The sequence below is a fragment of the Triturus cristatus genome, chromosome 1_2 (assembly GCF_964204655.1).
Source record: "Triturus cristatus chromosome 1_2, aTriCri1.1, whole genome shotgun sequence".
NCBI classification, from domain to species: domain Eukaryota; kingdom Metazoa; phylum Chordata; class Amphibia; order Caudata; family Salamandridae; genus Triturus; species Triturus cristatus.
The window spans coordinates 1,105,802,757-1,105,829,447 of NC_140580.1; the positions used below are offsets into that span (position 1 = coordinate 1,105,802,757).

A 26,691-nucleotide genomic window follows, 5' to 3' on the forward strand; every position below is an offset into this window, starting at 1 on the left:
AGTTTTACAAAGCTGACTTTTGTGAAACAAAGCAGTTTACTCATTACGTTAACACACTTCAGGCGTACAGAGAAAAAATAAGCTGGGCTACTGGAATTATGGGGATTTGAAGGAACACATTATGTGGCAAGATTGACTAAATTATGTGACAAGGACAGTCAAAGTGTGTGGCATAGTATGTGATTTAAGTAAATTACGCTACACACTGCTCCATTATTATCTAAACTACTTTAACACATAACGATACAAAAGGAACCTCCGTGTTACAAAAAACACACAGTTTTTTTAAGCAATTAACATTTTCCCATTCAGTAGATTCTATTAATGAGGATTTACTCAGTCATGTACAGAAGCACACGAACACCAGTTTAACATCACTGACCTTTCTACCTCCTGGAGTAAAATAGATTCCGTAAAACATATAGAATGTAAAACTCAGCATAAAACATGCCTACATGTGCAGGCCTTGCAAATAAATGGTCTACTTCACTATTTGGGATAACCCGTCATGATGGGACATTTGTCTACCTTGAGTTCAAAATGAAGAGTGTTAAGGAGTGCTTCTTTCTCTTAGAAGGCAACCATGCAGGACAGTAAAGGTCCTTTATGTATATTATGTGGAGAGGGGCCGGCTCTAGGGCGGTGCGATCGGTGCCACCGCACCGGGCGTTAACTTGAGGTGGGGGCGCCCTGTTCGCGAATATATTATGGCTTGAAAACCACCTGCTGCTGAGTTCCTTGCTTCCCGCAATTTTCAGACATCCATAAAAATGTAAAGATACCTCCAGTGATTAATGTTCTTCCTGGAGAGAGACGAGTTTTGTCTAGGGAAAGTTAGACTCCTCCTAAGGTAGCTCAGAGGATTAATGTGGCTGCGGCTAAGAGTGTGCCATGCAGATCACAAAGTGCATATTATGTTAATAGGTCAACGGGTTACTGCTTTTGTCAGAGAGATCTTTTTGTTACTTGCAGTTTAAAAGTTAAATCCTAATATAGACAAATGAGGTATTAACTGTCATCAAAGAGCTGCATGAAAACTGCAAGGTATACATGAGACCTACATGTTTTTTTGCCTGGTCTTTCCTTAACCTAATCTTGCAAAAAGGGTTTATTTTGGTAGAAATGATAATTACTATTAAAGAGAACCCCTAATAATTAGTGTTATGTTTTAAATTCTGAATTTGTGCATTTCCCGACCAAGGACTCAAACTATACTGCCTACCAGTATGGATGACATGTGACTCCTACATCTTGTAATTCTCTGTCTTATGTAACATTTCCTATACAGTGATTTACACGTGTGATTGTCTATGTTAAATGTGTGTATGATGTAAAATGCTCTGACACCACAGACTGGTATGAGTGGCGCTATAAAACTAAATGAATCTGAAAGACTGGTTATGGAGACTTGAGAGGCACTGTTAAATGGTGGTAGTGAGGGAATCTGTATCAGCGCTGGTCACTGGGGGGCGCCAGCAAACATTGTGGCACAGGGCGCCACCAGTGCTAAAGCCGGCCCTGGACGGTTCCCTAGGAGGCTGTAAGATGCATATCATTGGCCCCTAATAGAGATGGAACATGTCTTCTAACCTCCGAGTCAAGTCTCAAAATAAATGATGAGCTGTAAAGGAGTGTTTTCATGACCCACCTTGTGTTGAGCTTTTTCTCGGTATCTAAAGTTGTTTTTCTGCTGTCCTTTCAAGCCCATGAATTGGGGATGTTAAAAAAAATCTTCGCAAAATGATCAGCTATTTAAATGCCTGATTACAGCCGCTAACAGATATCATTTTATTAATGCATTATCGCAAAGTGTGAGGTGCATCATTCCTTACCTTTTGTACAGATTGTAATAACTTTGATTTGTCTGTGCTGTTGAGGAAACCCTGAAGGGAAATGCACCAGCCGGTCACACCAAAAACATTAATCACTGCAGGAAGAACCTGGGAGTGAGATTATGGGAACACTGTCCCTCAAGCTAAGCCGATGGCTCTTGGAGGAGGTGTCAGTGTGTGGTTCCTGGTGGCCGAAAAGCAAAGCAAAATGCACCGCATGCATGTGTGTAACTGCTGGAAAAGACTCTTACTCAGCGCAGGGCACTGCCACCACCACGCCCTTTGAGATCAACCGATGCATTTCCTGGAACAAGGACAGCCATCCTTCTAAAGCTGAAGGAAAGGGGACTGAGACTGGAAGCTGGTGCCAAACTCACAAATGCGATGGTCTACTCTGAGGAGTCAATGCACCGGGGATATGGAGAACGCTCCTGGTATCAGGCCTAACTCCGTGGGATGTCACAGGAGCTGCCACTAGATGAGAGTTGTTGAAGCCTAGCTGGGTAAAAACATCTGCCTTCCAGTCTCCTAAATGCGTGGGTATGCAGAACTGCTATCCACCCACATCTAACCCACAGCACAAGTGGGTCACATCCAAGAGAAATTAGGGTTGGGTTTACTGCAGCTTGGAAGACAGATATTTTTAGGATTTGACCAAAGAATGGAAATCTTACATCTCAGAAACCTCTGCTCTGAAGGACAGATCCAGGCTGGAGTAAGAGATGAACACTCTGGATATATCCACTCTTGTCACAACGAGTCTTAAAAAACGAAGGTAGGCCCTGAGCAGCATTGAAGCTGGAGGTACAAAGAGGAGCAGGTGCCGGGCTATTCCTCTCCAGACGGTTCAGGCCCGTAGGCCTGTCTGATCTGTGAATACATGTTCCACTCTGCCCAATGTCTACGTAAGGTCAACACAATCCTGAAGTACAGGGAGAAGACACAATCTAGAATGAAGAAGAAAATGAAGCGGTGGTTGATGGTGACTCGTGACTGTAGATTTTAAAATTTTCTTGAAAAAACAGAAATTCAAGGCTCCAAGACAGAATCAGAGAATGCTGAAACCTCAGCACTTGAGGCCTTTTGTCACCTTTTTTCTTTTACAGTCCAAGACCACAAAGAATGCCTCTTACCATGATGGTCATCCAAGTCTCTACAGTAGGAAGGCCTAACCACATGCTGCTCCGCTCCCTGCCTGTCATCTGGTCATCAGACTGTGCCATGAAGACCTCCACACTCAAAGGAAACTCACTCAACATCGAGGCTTGATGTTTGTAGCCAGTGGCGGCTCCTCCATAGGGGCGTGGGGGCGTCGGCTCACTGCTTTCTCACAGTGCGAGAAGCAGAAACATAAAATGGTAAAACTACCATTTTATGTTTCTGCTTCTCGCACTGCGAGAAAGCAGAAGTGGCTGGTTGGGGGCGGGAGGGTGGGCGGTCCTGCTCAAGAGCAGGGGGGAGTGGCTTGTCGACCGTTGTGGGTACTGACTGTTTGGTCGGCCCCAGGGCCGACTAACCCAGTCATGCGCACTCTCCCTTTTTCTCTATGTAGGCTGCATGCAGTAGCCTACATAAAGAAACTGGCCCGGCTGGGGCGCTCTCCGCTGTGCCTCACCAATCACAACGCTGCCATTGCACCATTGTGATTGGCTTGGGTAGGGGAGGGAGGCTGCCTGCTGGCTGCTTCCTGTTCCTGCAGCAGGAACACGCGGACCCGGCTGCACCATTACACCATGACCGGCCAGGAGCGGAGGCGGCGCGGTACCCGGCAGTAAGGTACGTTTTATTTTTACATTTTTGCGCCACTGGTTTAGGGCCTAGTTTCGAGATGCAACTTCGGCGCGATTTGGAGCTTAGTAAAGTTGCAGGTATTGTGTGTTTTTGAGATCCAATTGTGGGGTGATCCAGGTAGGTGGGAGTGGGGCAATCCAGGTGGGTGGTAGTGGGGTGGAGGGTTCGAGATCTATTAAAGGAATGTGTAATTTTGGGGTTTGCTAAATATTTGGGTACCAGCCGCCACTGTTTGGAGCAAGACAAGCACTGCAAGAAACCCACTACTCTCCCTCTGTTCTTGGAAGCACCAGCGGGGTCCCAACTGGGCCATTCACCTCCTTTGCTGCTCCACTCTATATAACTCAAATGGATGGAGATTAAACCCTTCACCCAGAGTAAACCCTCCTTAAACAACACTCCAAAGATGCTAACATTATTCTAGGAGGATAACAGTGGAGGCATAAAGCAGATCACGAAGGCCTGGGGCTCTGGTGTTTTGTAAAGGTATTTCAGGGAAGTCTATTACCTTGAAGGACACTGGGCCCTCACCCACCCATGGGTGGCATGCTTCATCACTGAGCCCGCTGCATGTTCATGCCAAGTGTGGCTTACCATGAGCCGGCTCACCTCAAGGATGAGGGAGTTCTTCTTGCTGTTGTTTTTTGGTGGAGCTACAGTTATACCATGTGACGGTAATTATCAAGGTAACACATGATGTTAAAATGCACTGTCCTCACCCTGAAAGTAGGAAGAGAATAGGATCACAAGGGAACACAAAATTGGTGAGTTTAAACTACCTTGCGAATGACCCCAAAATGATTTTATTAAGGGCACTCGAAGGTAGATTAAGACAACTGGGGAAATATTTGTACCTTAAAAGGTGGTCAATATGTTTCAGCCTTATTTAAAGGGCCCCTTCGGGGTTAGAAGGCTTTCTTCGAGACCTTGATCCAGATGGGATTTATACTACATATGCAATGTAAGGTACACATAGGAAGGCGTATATGTCTAGTGGAAATACAAAGTTGTGTGGGAAAACTGAAACTTTCAACATTTTGGATAAGTAACACTAAACGTGAAATGAGAACCATCCTTTTGTAAACAGCAGAAAAGAAGAACTTATCTGTTCATTTGAAGGTGACAGGAAACAAAACATTGGAAGGGCTTGGGAACAAGCCTCTGCTTCTAAGACAGTTGCCAATAAGAACCAATGGATGGCAATCTCCATGAAGTACATATTGTGCATGCAGAATCAAACTGTGCATCATATGTTCTCGCGACTCGAGGAAATGACGGAAGCACAGCCAGTGGAGTAAACAACCAGTGCCACTGCTGTATTTTCTGATTTATGGGAATAAATACACAATGTAAATCTCCAATGCTGTCAATTTGAAGCATCTTTTCAGTCAGAGAGGGAAAGAGCAAACAGGAACTTCAGCATTGCAGGCATAAAAATAAGCTTTCCAAGAAGTTATTGGAATTCAATTTCCTTCTTCACATCTTTGACAAGCGCCACTCGGATTTTGACAGGCGCGCAAAGCACGGAAGTGGATAAACAGACTGCCTCCAGCATCCAAGAACACAAGATGGCGCATCGCGAGACTCGTACAGAGGGCATTAACAATGGATGAGATGTGTCACAGCATCTCATCCCCTCTGGAAGAGATCAACAACGTCCCTGCTCCTCCCTTCAGGAAACCCCGGTGCCAGGTACGCCGTTACCATGCCAGCTGCCATATTCTGAGTGACAAGAGATCTGGTCTGAAGGCGCCCATTTGTGGTGTGGAGCGCAGAAGTGCTACTGGGAAGTACAAGTTCATGCCTACATATCCGACTTGTGCTACCCATCACTAATGAAATATTAACAAGATGTCATCATGTGCTGAAGAGCTGGCTTGGTGACACCTATTCTTGAAGGCGCCCAGAATGCCTCTCGTTAAGCGTGTATCGTGTCCCAGCAGAAAGATTAGGAACATAGCTGCTGCAGTCAAGCACTTACCATTCATCATGAGTACTCTTACTCTTTAATATACAATATTTTTTTCTCAAAACTGCCACTAAATTTGATGGATCTAACTTGCCTGTACTATGTAGTCAAATTTAAGGGCAATAATATTCATACAGGATAAAATGTAACTCGCTCATAACGTACCCCATGAGCACCTATAATATGAAACACTGATTGTAGGGGGGATTTCATAGGTGGGGTACTTAATAGGTCCAGAATCTGGGTCGAGTTTTGGAGTCAAAGGATCAATCTTGGGAGATGCGTCTTGGTTCAGACAATGCAAATACTTTGTTATGCTAAAGAGCTCATAGGTGCTAACGAGACATATATTAGTGTGTGCAACTTCACATAGGAAAGTACTAGGACTCTATTGGTGAATTTATCACTGCCTTGTGTTTCTTCCTGTCGGTTTGTTCGAAGGTGCTTTTTCAACTTTTCGATTTGGTTGGGGTGGTTCAAAGAGATCTCAGTTTGAACAAATTATAGTGTGGCTGGTATAAGGCTAATACATATTTGTGAGCCATGGAACTTCCCCTATCCTCCATATTGTCATCTGAGATCACATACTCAGAACCATGGAACTTCCCCTATCCTCCATACTGTGTCATCTTAGACAACATACTCGAAACCATGGAACTTCCCATGTCCTCTACTGTGTCAGCTTAGATCACATACTCGAAACCATGGAACTTCCCATATCCTCCATACTGTGTCATCTTAGATCACATACTCAAAACCATGGAACTTCCCCTATCCTCCATACTGTGTCATCTTAGACAACATACTCGAAACCATGGAATTTCCCATGTCCTCTACTGTGTCATCTTAGATCACATACTCGAAACCATGGAACATCCCATATCCTTCATACTGTGTCATCTTAGATCACATACTGGAAACCATGGAACTTCCCATATCCTCCATACTGTGCCATCTTAGATCACATACTCGAAACCATGGAACTTCCCATATCCTCCATACTGTGCCATCTTAGATCACATACTCGAAACCATGGAACTTCCCATATCCTCCATACTGTGCCATCTTAGACCACATACTCGAAACCATGTAACTTCCCATATCCTACATATTGTGTCATCTGAGGTCACATACTCGAAACCATGTAACTTCCCATAGCCTCCATACTGTGCCATCTTAGATCACATACTCGAAACCATGGAACTTCCTATATCCTCCATACTGTGCCATCTTAGACCACATACTCGAAACCATGTAACTTCCCATATCCTCCATACTGTGCCATCTTAGATCACATACTCGAAACCATGGAACTTCCCATATCCTCCATATTGTGTCATCTTAGACCACATACTCGAAACTTAACTTGAATCCCATTAGCTCGCCTTATGTGCTATCTCCGCTAACTTGTAACTTCCGAAAGAATATGCGTGACCCGTCGACTTTACATGGAATTCTAAAACCAACTTATAACTAGGCTTGCGGGGTTGTCTACTTTGTCCTTCTACCACTTCTTTTGCGATGTTAATATAGATAGAACTTTACTCCTTCCATACAAGTATCCCACGCAGTTTCATGCCAATGATGTACAAGCCAGAAGCACATCATGACACACTGCAAAGATCTTCCAAGACTGAACTCATTTGAGACATCATTAACCTGATCTAAACAATACTTAATTGAAACAATACTTAATTGAACGACGAGCAAACTCTCCAACCACGCAAAACCAATCAACAACAAACACCCAAAAAATTCATTTTATTCCAGGTACGCACAATAGGGTTCCCTGGTATAGAATTCACAACGAAGCCATAACAATGGTGTGAGCGCTATACAAAAAAAAAACCACAGCTGTTCGTTAACATTGCCTACAGTCTTTATTAACTTGGGATTTTTTAGAATTTAGCTGTAATTTGGCTTTTGCATAATGTTAATTTTCAAAGCAGAGTTAAACTCTGCACTTGAAACTAGTGGTTTGGGGTATTTTACTGCTAGTTGCTGTGTACCCATAGAGGGATTGTGATGGAGTAGGTATTTCAAGAAAGACTTGGACCCCTGCCAAGCTGGAGTTCCACTCACGCGTTGACTGCATGGGCTTTCTTGCGGCTAAGAACTGTGATTTCTGGGAGGAAGCTCATATGCCTAAAAATATAACACCGATAAATTTGAGTCTTATACATTATTGTTTCATGTGTATGTGTGTGTGTAATTTGAAGGTGGCAATGTTTTAGTTGGTCAAGAAGTGTTGTATTCCAGTCTTATGCCTTATGCCTTATATTCTGTGGCACTAGTGTGTGACTGAGATTGCAGTGTTTGTGAGTGGTCTAGAATTGTTGTGTTTGAGTTTTATGCCTTAAGTGGATGGCGTTGCTGTCCCACTGCGCATTTCTGGCCAGGTTTCAATGCTCAGAAGTGGCCCGGATTTTCGTCCCATAGCATTACTCAGATGTTTCCAATGACAGCCTGAACCAGGTGGTAAACCTGCGTCACTTTCACTTGTACTGCCAGGATTTGCCACCCACTTTAGTGCAGAGCACTGAATGACAGCTCTGATTATATAAGGAGGGCAGAGTTATAAGGGGGGAGGGGGTGAACCCCATAACAGTAAGCTTTTTCTCTCCGAGTAGGCCATCTTACATTGAGCAGTACTGTTGTCAAACAGTAGCTTGAAGCGACCTACCCTCCCAGGTTGCTGGGAAGAGGAGGGGGCAGTGCTTAATTTGAGCTGGTGGTTTCCAGTACTCAGCACCTGCACTTAATTGGTTTCCAGGGCTGGGAATTGGCACTTAATTGTCAACAACCCACTTGGACAGTCTGCCACAATGTGGCGCTGCTCATCTTATTTAGAGATAAGCAGAACAGCGGTTGTTTACGAATACAATATACATTAAAAAGTACTAATACCTACCCCCCCAGCCATTCCTTCAGCTTTGGAGACCGGGAATAGTCTGAACTGTCGCACTTGCAGACAAGAGAGATGGTTAGTAGTTGTTTTGGCTTCAATGACAGGGGCCATGGGTGGTGCAAGCTGCAGTGGCCTCCCGCTCAGGACCCTGGTACTTATTATACTACAAATTAGGGGGCATATCTACAAGGCGGCGATAAAAAATTATCGCCGCTTTTGCGGCCGTTTTCAGCTGAAAAGCGGCGATAATTTTATCACTATATCAGCAAGGTCACGCTATCGCGTGAAACCTTGCCTTAGCGCCAGAATTCCGAACGCCCATCTTTGCATCTCTATTGAGATGCAAAGTGGGCGTTCCTACCCAGGATAACGGGAGAAATGTCGCTAAGCGACATTTCTCCTATTATCAAGCCTCACGCAAAGCAGCATAGCGGCAGGAAAAGTAGCAATAACCTCTGTTATCACTACTTTCCTTACGCCTGCTTTGAAACTGACTTAGCCATGATATCCTGTGGAAGGTGGATAGCATGGCTAAGTATGTGAGGCCCTATCAGCAAGCTATCGCCAAACTTCATGGGATTATCGCTGGGTTTCCAGCGATAATCTCACGTTTGGCAGTTAGCGCTAGGATTTTTATTGCTTTTGAGATAAGCGTCGCTAATAGCACGCTATCGCAGCGATAAAAATCCACGCTAGCCGGCGATAATTATCCTAGCGATAAGTGCGCTTAGCGATAATTATCGCCGGTTGTTGCTGATATGCCCCTAAGTACTGTGAGGAAGGGCTAACTAATTTGATTTGCGAGCAGGGCTGGCCTGGGAACCAAAACCGGCCCTGGCAAAGTGGTCGGCCGCCCCCCCTGGCCCCACCCGCAGGGGAGGGGGGTTTGGGGGTGCCGCCGAGCTCTTTGCCAAGGCCGGTATTCGGCCGATTTTGTTACAGGGCCGATTCTGCAAAAACGGCCCTGTAACAAAAGCGGCCCCCAGGGGCCCAAAACCGGCCCCCACCCGTGCGGCGCACCGGGGGATTGCCCGGTGCCCGCTACGGCCAGTCCGGCCCTGTTTGCGAGGTAGGGTAAATGGATTTTGGGGCTCTGGGGACTCATTTCACTGAAAGAGCGCAGTAGGTAGCCCCACAACTGACTTGCCAATCTGCTGCAGCGCAATTCTACATAGTTATACTTAATTGTGCGTGCATAGACCCTAGGCTTGGCGTCTGACTTACATGATTCCACACCGGGCAGAAACATACGATGGATGTAGATGATGCTGCAGGAGGCTGGTTGTAAAATATTACTTACAAACATTATTATTCCAATTCTTGAATCCTTAATTTTTGATCACACACAAACAGTTTTTAGGAACTCGGCCAGCATGCTAAGAAATGTAAATCTGAGACGCTTTGTTTTAATAATGTGTTAGTGTCAAACGTGTTTCTATTGAGCCCAAGTCACTGTGCCCCTCTACCTCAACCACAGAATATTAGATGTAAGTTTCCCGGAAGTCAGGTTTTTTGTGCATGTCAGATGTGTGACCCTGTAAGCAGCCCCCATCACCGCCAGGGCACATCACCCCAACGTTATCGTGTTTATGCGAGGAATGACGCACCCTTGGCTGTTGACTGACAGCTATTTTAAGGACACCACACCCCACTTGTGGCCAGGAGTGTCGGCCGACAAACACTGCTCCTATCACATCCTTATCTGTTCTTGCCGTTGCAGGGTGACACATATTTTTTACCGTCATGGTCACAACTTTTACCAGCACAGGAGACTGTCGATTCATCACATTCAATAGGTAAAGCCAAAAGTGTTACCCGCTGGGCACATTTTTTAGTAGCTTTGAGCGCGTGGGCTTTTACAGACGTCCTTTGATCTGCTTGTCAGTGGCCCTGGCCGTGCCGGCCCCCCGCGGCCTTTCCTCAAGTTTCTACGAGGATCACAATGCAGCTCCAGCTTCCGTGGCTTGAGCTGCGCCCGATTTTCAGGTCCAGATCTTAATCTAACGCCAACAGGTGCAGTGAGCTGGTGTAGCTATATGAAGGCGCTGCAAACAGCATCCTTAAGGCGCTACCTTGCATTGAGTGCAATTCAACTTGACAACACAAACTGAGAAAACGCGAACAAATAACCCAGGAGGTATTTGGAATAAGCTTTAGTCTGCCTCAACATCTTAGACTTGGTGCAGACGAGGGGGTGGCAGGAGTCAGGGGTGGCTGGCCTGGTTAGGGTTATAGAGTGCAGAAACAGAAATAAGCATTGTATTGCAGCATTTATATAGCGCCTACTACCCCTATGTGGAGCGCTGAAGTGCTAGCTTACATGGGTAGCGCACTGCACCACGTGGGGCGTGTGATTTGAAGTGTGTTGTCTTTGTGCTTTGATCCTATGTGAAAACTGTTTCCATGTCCTGTGTGCTGACCGCCGAGGTGCAGTTATCATGTTATGGGACATAGTGCTTAGCAGTGTAATGAATAAAGTGGTTTGAGAGGCAGCACTGCACAGTGTATGGTTTTCAGTACGCTGGCAGCTTTGAACAGATCTGCAGGTCCCATTTATGGTACTTCTTATGACCCAGTTAGCTGGTTACCGCACTGAGATGTCCATTCTCAGATATTTTGTTTCAAGTTTAAGGCCTTGAGCAGGCATATGTTGGAGGAGGACATGGTGGAGAGAGCTGGATTAAATTAAAGTCCTCCGTTGGCCATCTGCATGTGGTAGATGTCTTCAGTTATTTGGTGCCTCTTCAGTCGGTGATGGGTGGTTCGTCGCTTTTGTTTAGTACAGTACTGGGTGAGGGAGGTGCCTTATGTGAGTGAGGCTGACAAGCAGAATAACAACAGTATAAAGCAGTCTGTATGAACTACAATAAACTGCCCACCTGCCATTAGTTATGGTAATCGTATTAGTGGTGGCTAGGGTAATATATAGTAAATGCATTTATATAGTGCTTACTACCCCTGATGAGGCAATGAAGTGCTTTACGCTGCACAACACACTGCTCCAGAACCCAAGGTTAGTGTTTTTTCAGTGGTTATTGTTGGTTATCGGGGTTAGTCTTTTGCTCTTAAGAATCCCTTTCAGCGCATTTCCTCCAGTGTCTATGTGGCAGATCGAATGAATAGGCGTTGGGTGTCATCTTTGGTGAAAGGTGAATTCATGCAAGTGGTTAGTGGTATCAATAGAGGAGCTGCAGGAGATTGGGTGTTGTTAGGTAGCTGAATCATGGCTTTTAAATGAGAGATTGTAAATCTTTGAGATGAGGTGTGGGCAGCAGGGCCGGACTGGGCATTGGGCATTTTCCTGGGAGGCTGGAAGGGGTTGGGCCAGTTTTGTAGCAGTGGGGGGCGTTTTTTGTTGCTGAGGGCCGGTTTTGAAGCGGTGCTGGAATATCAACCCGCAGTACCTAAAGCAGCAGAGTTTCACACTTGCACCGCCCCCCGCTGCCCCTCCCCCTGGGGGCTGGTCCTATAAAATTGCCATGGCCGCTTTGGGTTCCCATTTCGGCCCGGGTGGGTAAAACTGCAGAAAACAATATAGGGATTAGGGCAAAAATTCATGTGATTTAGAGTAGGCTGTGCTCAGGAAGAAGAGACGTGCAGAGGAAGGAGTGTATGGGGATGTTCATTTCCAAGAAGAAAGGGGAGGCAACAATCAGAATGTTTAGGCCATGTTCAGTTTCCAAGAAAATACAGGGCAGGTGTTGTTTGAGATTCCATGCAATCTCCGGATGTAGGCAGCAGAAATCTGAACATTATTTGCACGTAAAGTAGTGCTGTGTTAGGTACCTTTAAAAAACACTAGAATTGTGCAAGTAGCTTATGCCTGTGAAAGGCTACTGCCAGGAGAGCTGAACAAGAAGAGCTGATCACAGCAAGGGCTGAAAGTATAAAACATTAGTTTGATGTGTACCTAGGAGCATATTGAGGCGTTTCGGCTGCACTCGCTGGCAGCACGAACCTCGTGATCATAGCAACATGAGAGAAAAGACGGGGTAGATAATGCAAACATTTAGAAAGGAATTCTGCAAATGCTGGAGCGGATGTCTTCTGATGTTCACTCTTAAAGTTTGACTGACAGTATTATTTACGAAAGCGAAGTGGGATCCATTTTGGATGCTCCTGATTGTGGCATAGAATGATGATGGGGGTGAGGATAGCTTCAAGGACAGTGGAAGTGTATTCACTGCAATCCTGTGGCTGGAGGGCGGAGACACAGAAAATGAAGTGTGGAGGACATAGGCAAGGCTACTTTTAGCAGTTCCATGAACTGTGGTAGCAAGGATGTGCTGCTTAGTTCTTCCTTGGCTCTGCTCTGTTAGAAGGTAGTTGTAAAGGGCGGGACTGTAGTTACTGTAGTTCAAAGTGAGTAGCTTTCTAGGCCTGCCTTTTATCTGCCGCCAATTGCTGCTTCTGTAAGGTTAATGACCACCAGGAGCTGTATTACACAAAGTGTCCTCGTGGCGCAGCGGGTGTTTGTGCGCACTTTGCGTGCTCCCGCTGGCACTTTGATATTATATTAGGGGCCGCAGGCGCTTGTGCGGCCCCTTCTATAATACTGAAAGTGCTGGTGCATATACCGCACCAGCGCTATCTCAAGAGGGTGTTCCCTCATTTGCATGGGGGTGTGGTCCCATGGAAATGAGGGAATCCTTTTGCCTCTCCGCCCGTACCATATTATAGACACTGGCACAGAGGCAAAGAAGCTGTCAGTCCTCTGAAGGGGGAAAAAATGGGTCCTATGGAACCTCCCAAACATCCCCTTGCAGGTGGGTGATGTCACTCACTGCACCCGCCTGCAAGGGGATCTCTTATCCTCCTTAAAAGTGCAGGCGGGTTGCCGCCTGCACATTGAAACACAGAGCCGCTGCTTCAAAGCTGCCCTGTGTTTCACCTGAGGGCACAGACTCCTGGGTAGCACTAGTTTGCTGCTGCCCTGAGGGCAGCACATTCAGTGTAATAGGGCACACTTTTCCTGTGTGCGCCCGCCGCACCGGTTTTAAAGTGGGCTGGGCGCAAACAGGGAAAGTGTGCCCTATACATAACAGGGGCCCAGGAACAGAGATTGCACACTTTATTGTGTTCATGTTGTGGGCACACCTGCCTGGAGACAGCCCCAGTGCTGCCTGCTGTGAGAAGCATCATTCTACTCAAAGTTAGAGTCGTCGATCCACATTTAGAATGGTGTGAGAAATGGAATGTGTAATACCATAGTGCAGTCTATTGAATTACATTTGGGGTTCATGACTATTACCCCTCATTTTCTACACATGAAACAAGACAGGTAAAACTATTAATAGCACTGTGTTTTCCAGGTGATTGCGTTCATTGTTTTCCATCTTACAATTTGACATTGTTAAATATCTGTATCATGGTAATACCCTGGTGCAATTACCGCCCAAATCCCAGTTGGTGCAGAAATCAGCACGTGAATCAGCGTCTGGAGCGCTGCAGTGATCACACAACCGTACATGTGATACCACAACCGTAGTGCACAATGTTTGGGAGGTAAAACTGGCCCGATTTTGTGTGAGCAAAATCTGCACATTCTGAGTTGGTGCGCCTTGAAGAAGGGGCACCAACATGCGGTGTTACCATGTCACCCCCGGTCCTGAGGTGTGTAAGTCAGACGCATGTAGTAATGTTGCACCAAGGAGATGCCACACCCTGCGATGCTGTTATTAACCAAGTGTTTTTGCATCAAATTCTCAAGGGACTTATAATGAACCCCAAAGAAGCCCCAGTAATGTAGCAACAGGCACTTTACAAAAAAAACACAATAAGAACAATTTTCAAATAAATCCTAACTTTCCGCCTGAGATTGTAGACTCAAAAGTAAAACTTGATTCCCAAAGCAGTCTATCTGCCGCTGAGGACAAGTTAACACTGGATCTACAGGGCAGTCATGCTACTTGCACTGGTGAGACTGTGATGGGCCCCACATGGCTCTAAATTATCCCTTAATGGCATCCTTACACATCTGCGCTTTACTTTCGTTCCTAGCATCTCACATATGAACCATTTTTAGACGGTTTTGTGCAGAATCCTAGGATGTTTGCTAAAGGCAGGACTCGAACCCAGGACTCCGAGTTCCAAATGCAGCAGTTTACCAGCCAACCACCTCTCCGCATGCTCGAGAAGGTCCCACATACATGATGGAGGTCTCCCCGCAGCCTTTCTGGGAGTCGCTGAAGCAGGAGGGACCCAGCTTGGCAGCCAGGACCGCTCGGTGTGGGAAGACCCGGCGGACGCATTCTTCATGTCAGCAGTGACAGGAGCCAGCTGGGCAGGGCTCAGGGAGGGCGGATTAGCGCTCGCCCCAGCCCCCTTCAGAGCCCAGCACGCAGGACTTCGCCTTTTGCCCGGCTGGTACCAGGGGAGAGCAGAGCGCCCTGGACCCTCGCAGACTTTCTTCCTCCTCTTCTTCAACTGGCCCCGGACCAGCGGCCACAAATGCGAGCGCGGACCCCAACATGAAAGCCCGGATTGTCTGGACCGTCCTCAATGGATTACTCCTCCTAACCGGTAATTTTACATTATTTTATATCAATTGATGCTGAGTGAGTGTTGGTGCTCGCGTAGTGATGTGCTGTGAACTGAACCACTTGTAGGGTGAGCTGAATGTAGGTTGAGTGCAAAACGTAGGCAGACGTTTCACTACCGCTTATCCTAATCTGCCTACGAAGTTTCAAAATGTCTGATGTTTATGTGCTATTGTGGCTCAGTTTCAACGCCTACCCCCCCCCCCCCCCCCATATAAGTAAGTAAAGAGCTGATTTAGGGATGGAGAGATTTAGCGAACAGCCCAGGATCACACTGTTTGTCAAGTGACAATGTGGGTCTCTCGAGCCTAAGTAAAGCAATTTGCCTAATAGACTCTCATCTTCATGTATTTTTTAGATCTGGCATGACAACTTATTGTGATATCAGTAGTTCAAAATAGATATTAATGGGGCTTTGGCTCAGCCCAGTCGAGGACCCATCTCACCTCATTCTATTGGCTGTGTGGTGCATCATTCCTCCTCTCCTGGAGTGCTTCAGAAGAAATACATCAGGGACTATTTTACATCTCAAAAGTGCACTGAACCCTCACACAGGAAATGCTTTATCACATAGGTGCATTGCATTAAGAAATAAATCACTTTTTCTTTGTTCTTTTTCACGGCAGCATGATTTTTTAAATTGTATTTAGGACCGATTATGCAAATCAGGCCTATTGGCGTTGCTAATGCTTGTTTTATAGTCCCATCATGAACCTGGGTGGTCTAAAGCATTAAGGTTGATTGAATAATCCTGGCTCGGCTAGTTGAGTTGCCGACAGGTGGCACATGGGGGCGGGGAGGAGTTGCCTGTTCAAGAATGGGTAATAGGAACACGCCTTCGAGGTGCCGACTGGGGGATTTCCGGTACTGGTTCCCATCACCATGACAATAGCATGTACCCTTTCAAAATGGATGACAGTAGCGCCGGTTATTTACAGCGCTTAGAAGCAGCAGATGTGTGGAATGAGGGGTTATAGTAAAACAATTTATTATTACAGCTACACACACATATATAGCATGACAAACATCTTGCGCTCACTGATAACACTTATCTGCCTTGGAAGGATAAGACGCTTTCCAGACCCTAGTGATTCACACCTTTGACTTTCAAGTTGCACACGTATCTTTGCTCACCTCAGTCCACAAACTTGTCGCACAGATTAGCTATCAGCTTTACAGGCTGGACTTTATTTCTGTAGTGAGTGGTGCAAAGATGGGGGAGGAAGGGCCGAGGGGGTGGGAGTTGGGGGGGGGGGGGGGGTGTCAGTTAGGCGAATTTGAAGTTGTAAGATGTGGGTATTTAGTGACCTTCTCGAGTTTTACATACAACTAGCTTTTATGTAGTGCCTCATATTACACCTGCTGTTTCTAAGCACTGTACATCAGATCTGTTACTATCCCCATGACCACAGGAAGTATGTGATTTTGTGGCTGGGCAATTATTGCATGAATAAGGATTTGCTGAATTTGCGACATAATCCATCATTTGTCGCATAATCTGCAGAATTTAGCAACATTTAAATTAGTTACTAGTTCAAACAGATCAAAAGTTACAAAAAAGATGGCATCTCCGGTTCCTGTGCACCAGAAGGCTTTTCGCAAAGGGTGACTGGTCATCTTGCAGCTGCTTATTGCTGTATTTGGGTGTTACATTGGTACTAATTAAGATTAACTCTTTACTCACACACTTGTCAGGTGGAAAAATGACAAAACAATGAAGTAATAATATCACAACAAGTGCTGCATAATGCCACAAAATGTGTCTTTTCTTGCTGCATAATTTAGTCAACCCTGCCGCATCACTTGGTCCTCCTCTACCGCATAATTCCAGTGGCTCTGACTATCACACAAGTTCTCCGTGCTCAATATCCCTGCCTCGGATTGATGGAATGTTGAGTCTGCTCAGCGGTCAACCTTGTGGCCAGCAGATTATTTTATATCTCAGCAGTGGTTCAGAGTGAGACTTCCTGGCAAGTTAGATTGTGTGTGTAAATTGGGTCATTAGAAAATGTTTACAGGTGGAAACACGTATGTTATAGGTCTGCAACGCTTTTGCCTGTGGAAGGCCTGCCCTGTGGACAATCCGCAGAAGCGGTGGGTCTGAATGGACATCTATGACTTGCCTAGATGTACATACGTGCTGTGAGGTTTTCTTAGACACACACACAGGGTGCATCACTCTCTTTACTTTTTTGTGACCCACGTGACCCATGTTTTTACGCCTCTCCTTCCGCTGGACTAAGCATGCCCTTTCTGGTCCCTGTTTGTACAAGTAACCCCTCTCCAATGAGAGTTCATGGAATGTCTAGACATCTCTGTGCTAGAATCACTCACCCCTCCAGTCGGAATGCAAAACAGTCCTACGTTCAAAGGGCTCTCCAAAACCAGGGCATCTTTGGCAGGACTAAGAACACAATATATTTAATTCAAAACATCTAGCGCCTGGAGCCAAGCCTGCCTTAAGTCCACGGAAAAGGTTTCTGACAGTTTGCAGTTTTGAGGTCTTCCAGTGAAAGCAGAATATTTTGTGTCATCCAAGCAGGTCAGTAGTGGATGGGGACGGACAGACTACAAATTATGGCCTTTGCTCAGATAGCTCCCTGGATAGAACCAAATTTGGCACCCCGTAGACCCCGCTTTTCATCCAAGTTGTAGCCTATAGCTTCAGATATACAAGGAGCAAGCATGATCTTCATTCATTTAGCAAATATACGTTTGCTTTGCATGTTGGCACTTGAAGTTCTGTGTTCATAGTGAGGAGCAACAAAACTGCAGTGGCTACAATCCAAAGAGAAAACGTTTAACTTAATAAAATACCCCCAATCGAGTAGCGCAGTCGTTTTCTATTGTTTGTCAGCATTATGTGAGCAGAAAAATGTAAGAAGTTTCATGTTTAGAAAACAATCATTAAAATGATCTTGTTATAGAGGTTCGATTCCTCCCGACTGAGGCCTTCGCTGCCTGGCTGTCTCCTGTCCTGTTTGCCAATTTCTTCCTGGCTGTTGCTACTAAGTAAACAAGCATTGAAAATGCAATAGGTCTCGCCTTTGATTAAGTTAAAGCCATTTGCTTTGCTAATGGTATTGTATAGCTAAGCAAATGGCTTTAAACTTAATCAAAGGCGAGACCTATAAAAGTTTGTTGTCAAGAGACGTGATGAGCTACTTGTCCCTCGACAAATGACTCGGTACAGGGAGTACAAACAATTCGGGGAATGCTAAAAGCAACCACCATGCAAAAGACAGGGCAAGAATTGGTGTCTGCGGTTAGAACAGGCAATGAATTAATTCTTTATCCATCAAGGATTGTGCCACTAACATACTTTAAAGTCGTATGCTTATTTTGTCGCATCAAAGCGTGCTGATTTCGCCACACGTTTCTCCTGGAAGTTACATAAGTTGTCATGTTTAAAGATCACTTTTTATGTCTTCCTACCTTTTTATGTCTTTTCTCCGAAAAACCATATTGCTAATTAAAGGCTGAACTGAATATTTAGAACTTTACTGGCCTCATAAAGAGCGGCCTTTCTTCGAAGCAGAACAAACGTGGTTTATGGGTTCTGTGTCGATCAAAGCATTTGCTTTGTTTTACCTACTGAAACGTGCAATCTACTACCTGTACTTTATAGTGTAAGGGATCTTCAAGAACAAGCAAACGGTGCTGTTCGTTACAGCCTCATAACTGGGCTACTTTGTAATAGGGATGTGTTTCCAAATAGTTGTGCAAATGAGCACAATGACATGAGTGGTGGTGGTGGGGTAATAATATAAACAATAGGGTGCAAGGGTGGTATTCCACGCTTTGCAAATGAGTGGCTGTAGACGCCTGAATACCGTAACTATAGCGCATCGTGCATGGTACATGAATTTCGATACCTTTGAAAATACACCGATAACTAATGCTTTCTCAAGGGCTGCCCAATATCCCTATCTGTAGGCTTGGCAGCTGAGTGCAAGATTTCAGGAATGTTGCCCAATTAAAGCCCTTATTTGCCATATTTCTGGACGAGGACCAAGCCTGGGACACACACAATAGGCAGCTTCTGCAGTCAGGCAGTGTTGCGGGATCTACTGGGGCAGGATCTCCGCCCAGCTCCCAAGTTGGGAGTGCGGGAAGTAGGCTATTGTAGTAGGGGAGGTTCCTCTTGTCTGGGTACGGGCTGGAGAAGGAGGGCGGCCTTACCTCGGAGGTTGTTGTCGTTGATGTACGGCAGGGCGGTGGGAGTCACGTTGCCCAAGCTGGCTGCGGACAGCAGCGGCGAGCGCTTGTCCACCCCTTCGGCAGCCATGACTCCTGCATCAGCAGCTTAGCCTGCTCTGTCGAAGGGGGAGGGGCGGAGGCAGGACCGGGATACAGCCTCAATCTTTAAGGTATTATCACAAGGGCAGCGGGAGATTTCGGGTGAGGCCTGGCCGGAGAGAGACTCCCGGGTCAGCCCTGGTAGAAGAAACCGGAGAAGGATCACAAGCTCCCTCCATGTGTCACAAGGTCACGTTGTGAGACGTAAACACAGAGGACAGGTGACAGGCATGGGAAAACCGAGCCCTCTGGCTCTGCGACAACCATGCGTGGGGTGGGCGAGCTCAGCGCCTCCACCTCATCCCCCAATAACTCGGGGTTAAATACGAGTACATGTCTTGGTTTTCATTTGATGTGACAGCTGGTGTTGAGTACAGGTTGTCCTTGGACCCCTATACAGAGAGCGGTGTAAAGGAGGCGAACTACACCTGCTTTCTACTGTGTGATCCTTATGAACCACAGCCTCGACGCAAGGCACATTAAAACAAGCGGGGCCGAGGCGGACCGCACTCAAAATGACAAAAACAAAGTGCTGCCCGACATATAAAAGAGAGCGTGTAACTCCATGAGTGAGAGATCCAATCTCGGTGGGCGGGGCCAAAAGGAGACAAGGCAATAACATGGAGGGACTAAGAAGCCTCCTTTACAATCAGAAGCCAGCGTTTTGCAGGTAAGATGACGCTAACCAATTAAAAAGATGGGCGGGGCTTCAACTCCACCTCAGAGAGCTTTGGAATCTGTATTGATTCCAAGAAGCTCTCGTATGACGAGAGTAGCGCATGCGCGCTGCTTTCGCCAGCAGAGACCTAAAAATGTGACCACGGGGTGGGCGGTGTGGTGTTGGGTGGTCGGACATTTGTTTTCAAACTTGCCCACTCCTCACCTGAATCACCCACATCTCAGTTTCTTCCTGCAAGTGCCATATTGTAGTTGAGGAGGGGTAGAGGGTGAGGAGATGGGAGAGCAGAGGATTTTAATGCGGTGCATGCAGCCTGTACAAGAAAAAAAATGATTATCACGGTGTGGGCTGACTCGCTGGAGTCATTTCAGAGTGAGACTGTTGCATGGCCTGCATGGAGACAGCTTGCACCCCCTCAGAATGCTGACGCCCTAGGCGTTTTCCCAGCTCACCCTGTCTGTGAGGTAACAGTTATTACCTCCACTGGAGGGTAAACAAAGTTTATAAACGTGTACCTATCTCGCGTTTGTGAGATTCTTTTCCACCAATCAAACAGTTCCTTATTCTGTGAAAAACCCAGAATTCAACTGGTTCTGTCTCTCAGACTGGAATGTAAACAAAGCATTGCTACAGAAAACACGTTTTTGGAAGATTCCTGTTAATACTAAACAAGAAATACAGTCACTAAAACCACAAGTGCGCGTAGGCATCATAATGAATCAGTATATTTCTTCTACTTTTATTATTCAAAGCTACTTGGCAGGTTACCGCAGAATTCAACTTACTGCTTTCAAAAAACTATTTTGCTCTTTGGAAAATATATGTTTTGATGCTGCACAAAACCAAAGGAGATAATTTAATACATTTTTAAAAAGTCACTATTGGCATCATGTAGTTCTAGTAATATCGTAAATGTCGGAGTTGTAGTTTACAATAACACCACATCCCTTTACGCCATTTTTTGTGGCTTGTATTTCATAGCAACCCTCCATTTATTCTATAAAGATGACGGTTCGGGATTCTGTACACTCAAAAAATGTATCAAGTTTTGGGTCTAGTATTTACCTCTTGCTGAACTCCTTGGCTTAGTTGTGCCCTGATACTCTAGTGTAATAATTGCTCTACATTTCTATATAAAGCATACATGCATATGCATGGAGCGTAATAAGTTATATATCACCCTTGTTGAGTGCGGGAGAGGGTCACGATTCACAAGAGGCACAAGAGGAAAAGCAGTGAGGGCCTTATTTACAACAAAAGATATTTTGCTGCACCGAGCTGCATCATTTTAAAAGCACAGGGATGCGTCATATTTACAACAATATGACACATCCCTGTGCTCTCCCATTTGCTGGCACACAATTGTCTGCCATGCGCCAACGCATGCACCCATGCACCATGGTGCAAGTGTGCCTGCGTTGCGGGGATGATTGCTTTTGCGCAGGAAGGGACACCTTCCGGTACAAAAACAGTCATTGATGGTGTTTTGCTCTTTCTATGTGTGCTGCGTAGAAAGAGGAAAAAATGAGGAGAAATAAAAGTATTTCTCCTCGTTGCGCCTCCTTTCGGCTCCCCTGGGGAGGCATAGGCAGTGCCGGGTTTAGCACTGGTGGCGTCCAGTACAACAATGCTTGTTGACGCCCCCCAATTACCTCCTTCTCGGCGGATTCCCTCACCACCACCCTTTAACAATGCCCCTTAAGGCTCCATAACCACTCTCTCTCTCTCTCTCTCTCTCTCTCTCTCTCTCTCTCTCTCTCTCTCTCTCTCTCTCTCTCTCTCTCTCTCATACATTTCTTTTGTTTTATAGCGCCACCTATACCAGTGTAGGGTGTCAGAGCACTTTACATCACTCACACATTACAGAGAGACAATGAATCATATGTGTGTAAATCAGTGTATAGGAAATGTTACATAAGACAGAGGACTACAAGGTGTAGGAGTCTCATTCCACCCGTACTGGTAGGCCGTATAGCTTTAGAGTGCTTGGTCTGGAGAAGCACAAACTCAGAATTTAAAAGGTAACACGATGGTTGGGGGTTACATTTAATAATAAGGATTGATTTCTACCCAAATGAACCTTTTTTACAACATTAGGCTAATGAAAGACTGGGGGAAAATCCTAACTCTATGATCTATACCTTGCAGTTTGCATGCAGGTCTTTGATGACACTTAATAGCTGTTCTATTGTAGGATGATAACCTATATACTGCAAGTAACAAAAGGATCTCTCTGGCAAAAGCAGGAACCCACTGATCTAGCTACATTATATGCACTTTCTGATCGGTATGGTGCACTTACTTTGCAGCAGGGCATATTAACCTTCTGAGCTACCTTATGATGAGTAAAAACTGCCACTTGACAAAACTCCATCACTCTCCAGGAAGAACATTAATCACTGGTCACTGAAGTTATTTTGACACTTTGTTGCCTGAACATTTCTGGGGGCAAGGAATGCTTTTAAAATCAAAATACACTTCAAAACAGGGCGCCCCCTGAAGTCAGCACCCAGTGTTGTGGCACCGGTCGTACCACCCTAGAGCCGGCCCTGGGTGTAGGAATCTGACGTATTCCGAGGTTTACGGAATGCAAATCTGGGAATGCAGCAGAATTCATGTGTGTTGTGTGAGAAACACCCACAGCAACACCCATGGCACGCCCCTTTCACGCAAAGTGATGCATGAAAAGGGTCTGTATTTACAAGGTCAAGAAAAGGCACGTAGAGTGGCTTTGGGTGGTCTTGAAAAGGGGTTTGTAAGTAAGCCCCATTGTGTGTTGTGATGCCCCACCATTCTCTCAACAATGGCACACCATTGTTTATTACACTCAGTGGGTCTGGGCCCATGGATTATGCCACACCTTTTCGTGTGCAGTTGTTACAAACAAAGATAATTAGCCAAAGCCATTGCACGAGGGCTTACATTTGCAGTGAGACTGAATCACGATATCTAAGCACGGTGAGGATCTCCCCGATTGGTTTGTGCTATAAACTGGTCCTAAAATGGAATTGATGAGACAATACCTATACTTTATCCAATCAGTTACTCTGTCTTGGGGCAATAACATGGAGTTGGTCCTTTGCATTGTACCAATAAACAAGAGACTATAGGGTTATGAGTGTACTTCATGTAAATACCATGTCTTACTGTGCTACATTTATTTTCAAAGCATGGCGCAAAAATAGTTTGGTCAAAGATACCACAATAGGCTGCCAGATACAGACGCCTTCCTCACTGACATATGAAACAGGAGTGACCAGCAGGTGTTGTATGCCCAAGGACAGTCACGGTCCAATCAATTCCTGCATCATCTGGACCGACCATTACTGCTATCAGCCAATAATAAACCCTCCCTCCATAAAATAAAGGCTATTTATGCTCATAGCTTTTTCATCCCATCTGACCCTACCACGTGGCTTTTACAAAGATGCTTTAGTTGTAAAAAGGGGCCTGAATAGTGCACAGGATAAAACAAACAGTTTATTTCAGTCCCGATTCTAGCTGCTACGGGAAAGGCCCAGAACAATGTGGGCCGAGCCACGCGTACCGTTCCAACGCAAGCGCAACCACACTTGCCTGAACCACGCATCAGCTGCTACTTTTTTTTAGTTCACAAGCCAGGAACGCCATTTTTTTGGGATTGCTAATTTTCTGGTGGCCGACTGGTCCACAGTCTTATTACCTCTTCTCCTGTAACTTGACACTATTGTAAGCCACATTCATGCAACTCCAAAATTAAACAATTAAACCTGAATCTGAGGCACCAGTTGCCGTGCCAACCTCCAACTCACGCCCTCGTCTGCAGGCACCTCCCTCCTGTGGCTGGCTCCGTCACTCCTGTCATCATTGCGTAGTGTTCTGCGTCCAGCACCACGGGGGGTCCGCCCTTAATCTTCAATCTCCTTATCTGAGGCTTAGCGTTCTTAGGTGCTCAGATTTCTACACTGCTCAGTGTCTCTGTTCTCCTTGCATGCAAGATCATGTCAAGCAAACTGTAAATTTCTTGTTTATTTCAGTGGGTTGGGGAAAGGGCAGCCCACAGTACAAAACGTACCTCATAATTTTAAGTTTGTGAGGTTCTCACAGCCAGTACTTCGCATGCAGTCCATGCTTGTTGAGCCTCGCTGTTTTACACATCGATACGTCATCTCTATTTCTCTCCAGTGCTGAGAAACATCTGAAGAACACTACATCACAATGCAATAACCGTCCACAACTCAGCTTCCTCTCCTATTAGTCGCCGACTTTAAGCTCGTCTTTCACCATGTACTGCGCTCTGCTGCCTCTTGGCTAGGTTCACACTATAGAAATACCATATACATGCACACATACATATATAGTGCACTGCCTCATTATGGATAAGGTAGCATAGGATAAAACAGCATTACACAAGATGGCATATCAATATAACATAACATAAAATGCGATCAAACTTACCGTAAAAATTTAGCATGAAGTGACTGCATAGCATACCATAAAAAACACAAAGTTAACATTACATACAAGATATTATGCATAACAGTATTATATTCCACAGTATAATATTCACAATTTATGATAGCATGAGATGACATAATGTACCATACTCCCTTCCCAAAATATGACAGCATAAAATAACATAATGTGCCATACTCCCTTCCCAAAATATGACAGCATAAGATACCATAATGTAGTATACTCCCTTCCCAAAATATGATAGCATAAGATAACACAATGTAGTATACTCCCTTCCCAAAATAGCAACAATGGCAAACATGTATTATGAACAAACTTTGCTAACTCTAAAATGAGGACTATGATAACCTCTCCCAGTGAAGCAAACATACCTCTGTAATCCACCATTTATGTTGCTTTTATAAACAATACCCACTGCTCGCATACCCCTGATGTGGCAGCACATGCCACCAATGGCCATCTTCAAAGAGCACGTGCTAGAGGGAACCCCTCCGCATCATCCTGAGCTCCACTCTCACCACAGCCATGCAGTTGGTAAAGCATCGCCAAGTGAATAGCATGGTCCTGCACCGCACAGGCATACACCGTAGAAACATGCAGATAAATGAGCATAAACATAATGCACCCTTGCATGCACAACATCGAACCATGACACCGACCTGTGGTGTCATGCTTGTATGAATGCTTGCATGTGATGCTCCGGCCGAGCAAAGGACGGTCAACTCCTCATCACTCGGTCTTCCCTCCTACTGAGAGAAACAAGCATTGGCATTGCAATAGGCCTCGCATTAGTGAAAATGTGAGCTATTGGCGTTGCAAATGCTTGTTGTTTTTTGTTTTAAACTATGTCAGTAGTAGCATAAGAAAATTAATTCCACTAATGAAGGAAAGGGCGCAGTATCACAGGACACCTAATAACAGCCTGTGGTACTGCACCCTTTCCTTAAGACCTAATTTAGGAATTCAATTACCCAGAGGCTTAAGGAACGAGTGTTGAAGAACGCCACCAATTGTTTATGTTGGAGATATGAAATGTTCTGAATGGTGTGGTAGTAACATATTGTCTTATTATTATTGACATGCACATCCATCCAGGGCACAAGTCCTAAAAAAAGAAGTGGGGGGACTAACCTACTTAGGCAGTATGCAAGTGACATCACAGCGCGTGACATCACGGCGCGTGACATTACATGTGGCATCACAGGAATTGACATCATAGGAAGTGGCATGACAAGGCAGGACTTTAATACGCACGTGTGATGTAAAGCGCTCTGACACTCTGCTTTGGGATGAATAGCGCTATACAAGAAAAAATAGTGGTACTTAAATTATTCGCCTCCTCGGGGGTAGTAAGCACAATATCAATTACATTTAGTATTATGTAAGTACTGGGAGAGACCAACACATCTGATATTCTTACAGTGCATGCATAGCTAGTAAACAGAGCCTGAACAAAGTGCAAAGCTGCCTCTCTTAAGTATGTGTGAAGTGCTAACCTTTGTTTCTCCTCCGCTTCATTTGCTTCGAGGTGTGAGGCTACCAGCCAGGAGACTCCAACAAAATGAGGCCGATGACCCCTCAAATTCGGCCTTTGTTAGGGGCCCAGCAGGAGTCTTAAATAAGAAAGCCCCAATACCTGCACGTTGTTGCTTGTTGCAGATACAAAGAAGACAACGTGCAGGCGCTGCTGAAAGTGTCCCGGTGTTTGGAAATTACACCGGGATGAGTTCAGCACATTATTCAGTGGGGCCCAACTTCTTGGCAGGGTGGATGGCGTTCACCTTGCGAAAATAGTGGGTGGACACCGTCCACCCGCGTGTACCCCTGACTTGTGCCCTTCATACATCCACTCCATTATATTTGCTTGTGCTACATCAAAGTAAGTAGATGTGGTGTTGGAATAGTACATCTCCACTGCCGCATCTATGAGTACCTTGGTGATGTAGTGGTATTCGATATGATGTCAACACACATGCTTGTAATGTATCTGTCGCTGTTATTTTGCTGTCGGTGAGTACCCAGCGGAGGGCTCGGACTTCAGTTACCTTCATCCTCCTCCTGCACATTCTGCACTGTGTCACTTTGCAGTAATGTCCATCCCTAAGCAGCCTCCTTCCTTTCCAGTTGTTGTCTTGTCTGGGTCAGTTAGATGATGGCCACTCTTGGTTGGCCGCTGCATTCTAAGTGGAGTTGAATTCCCCATAGCTGTAGGTAAGGAC

At 45.5% G+C, this 26,691-nt stretch overlaps 1 protein-coding gene across 1 annotated transcript in view; it reads left to right on the forward strand.

Annotated features, from left to right (window-relative positions):
• Positions 1 to 26,691, forward strand: part of LOC146868762 (protein crumbs homolog 2-like) — a 363,043-nt gene that overhangs the window by 236,172 nt on the left and 100,180 nt on the right. The gene's annotated exons all lie outside the window — the stretch shown is intronic.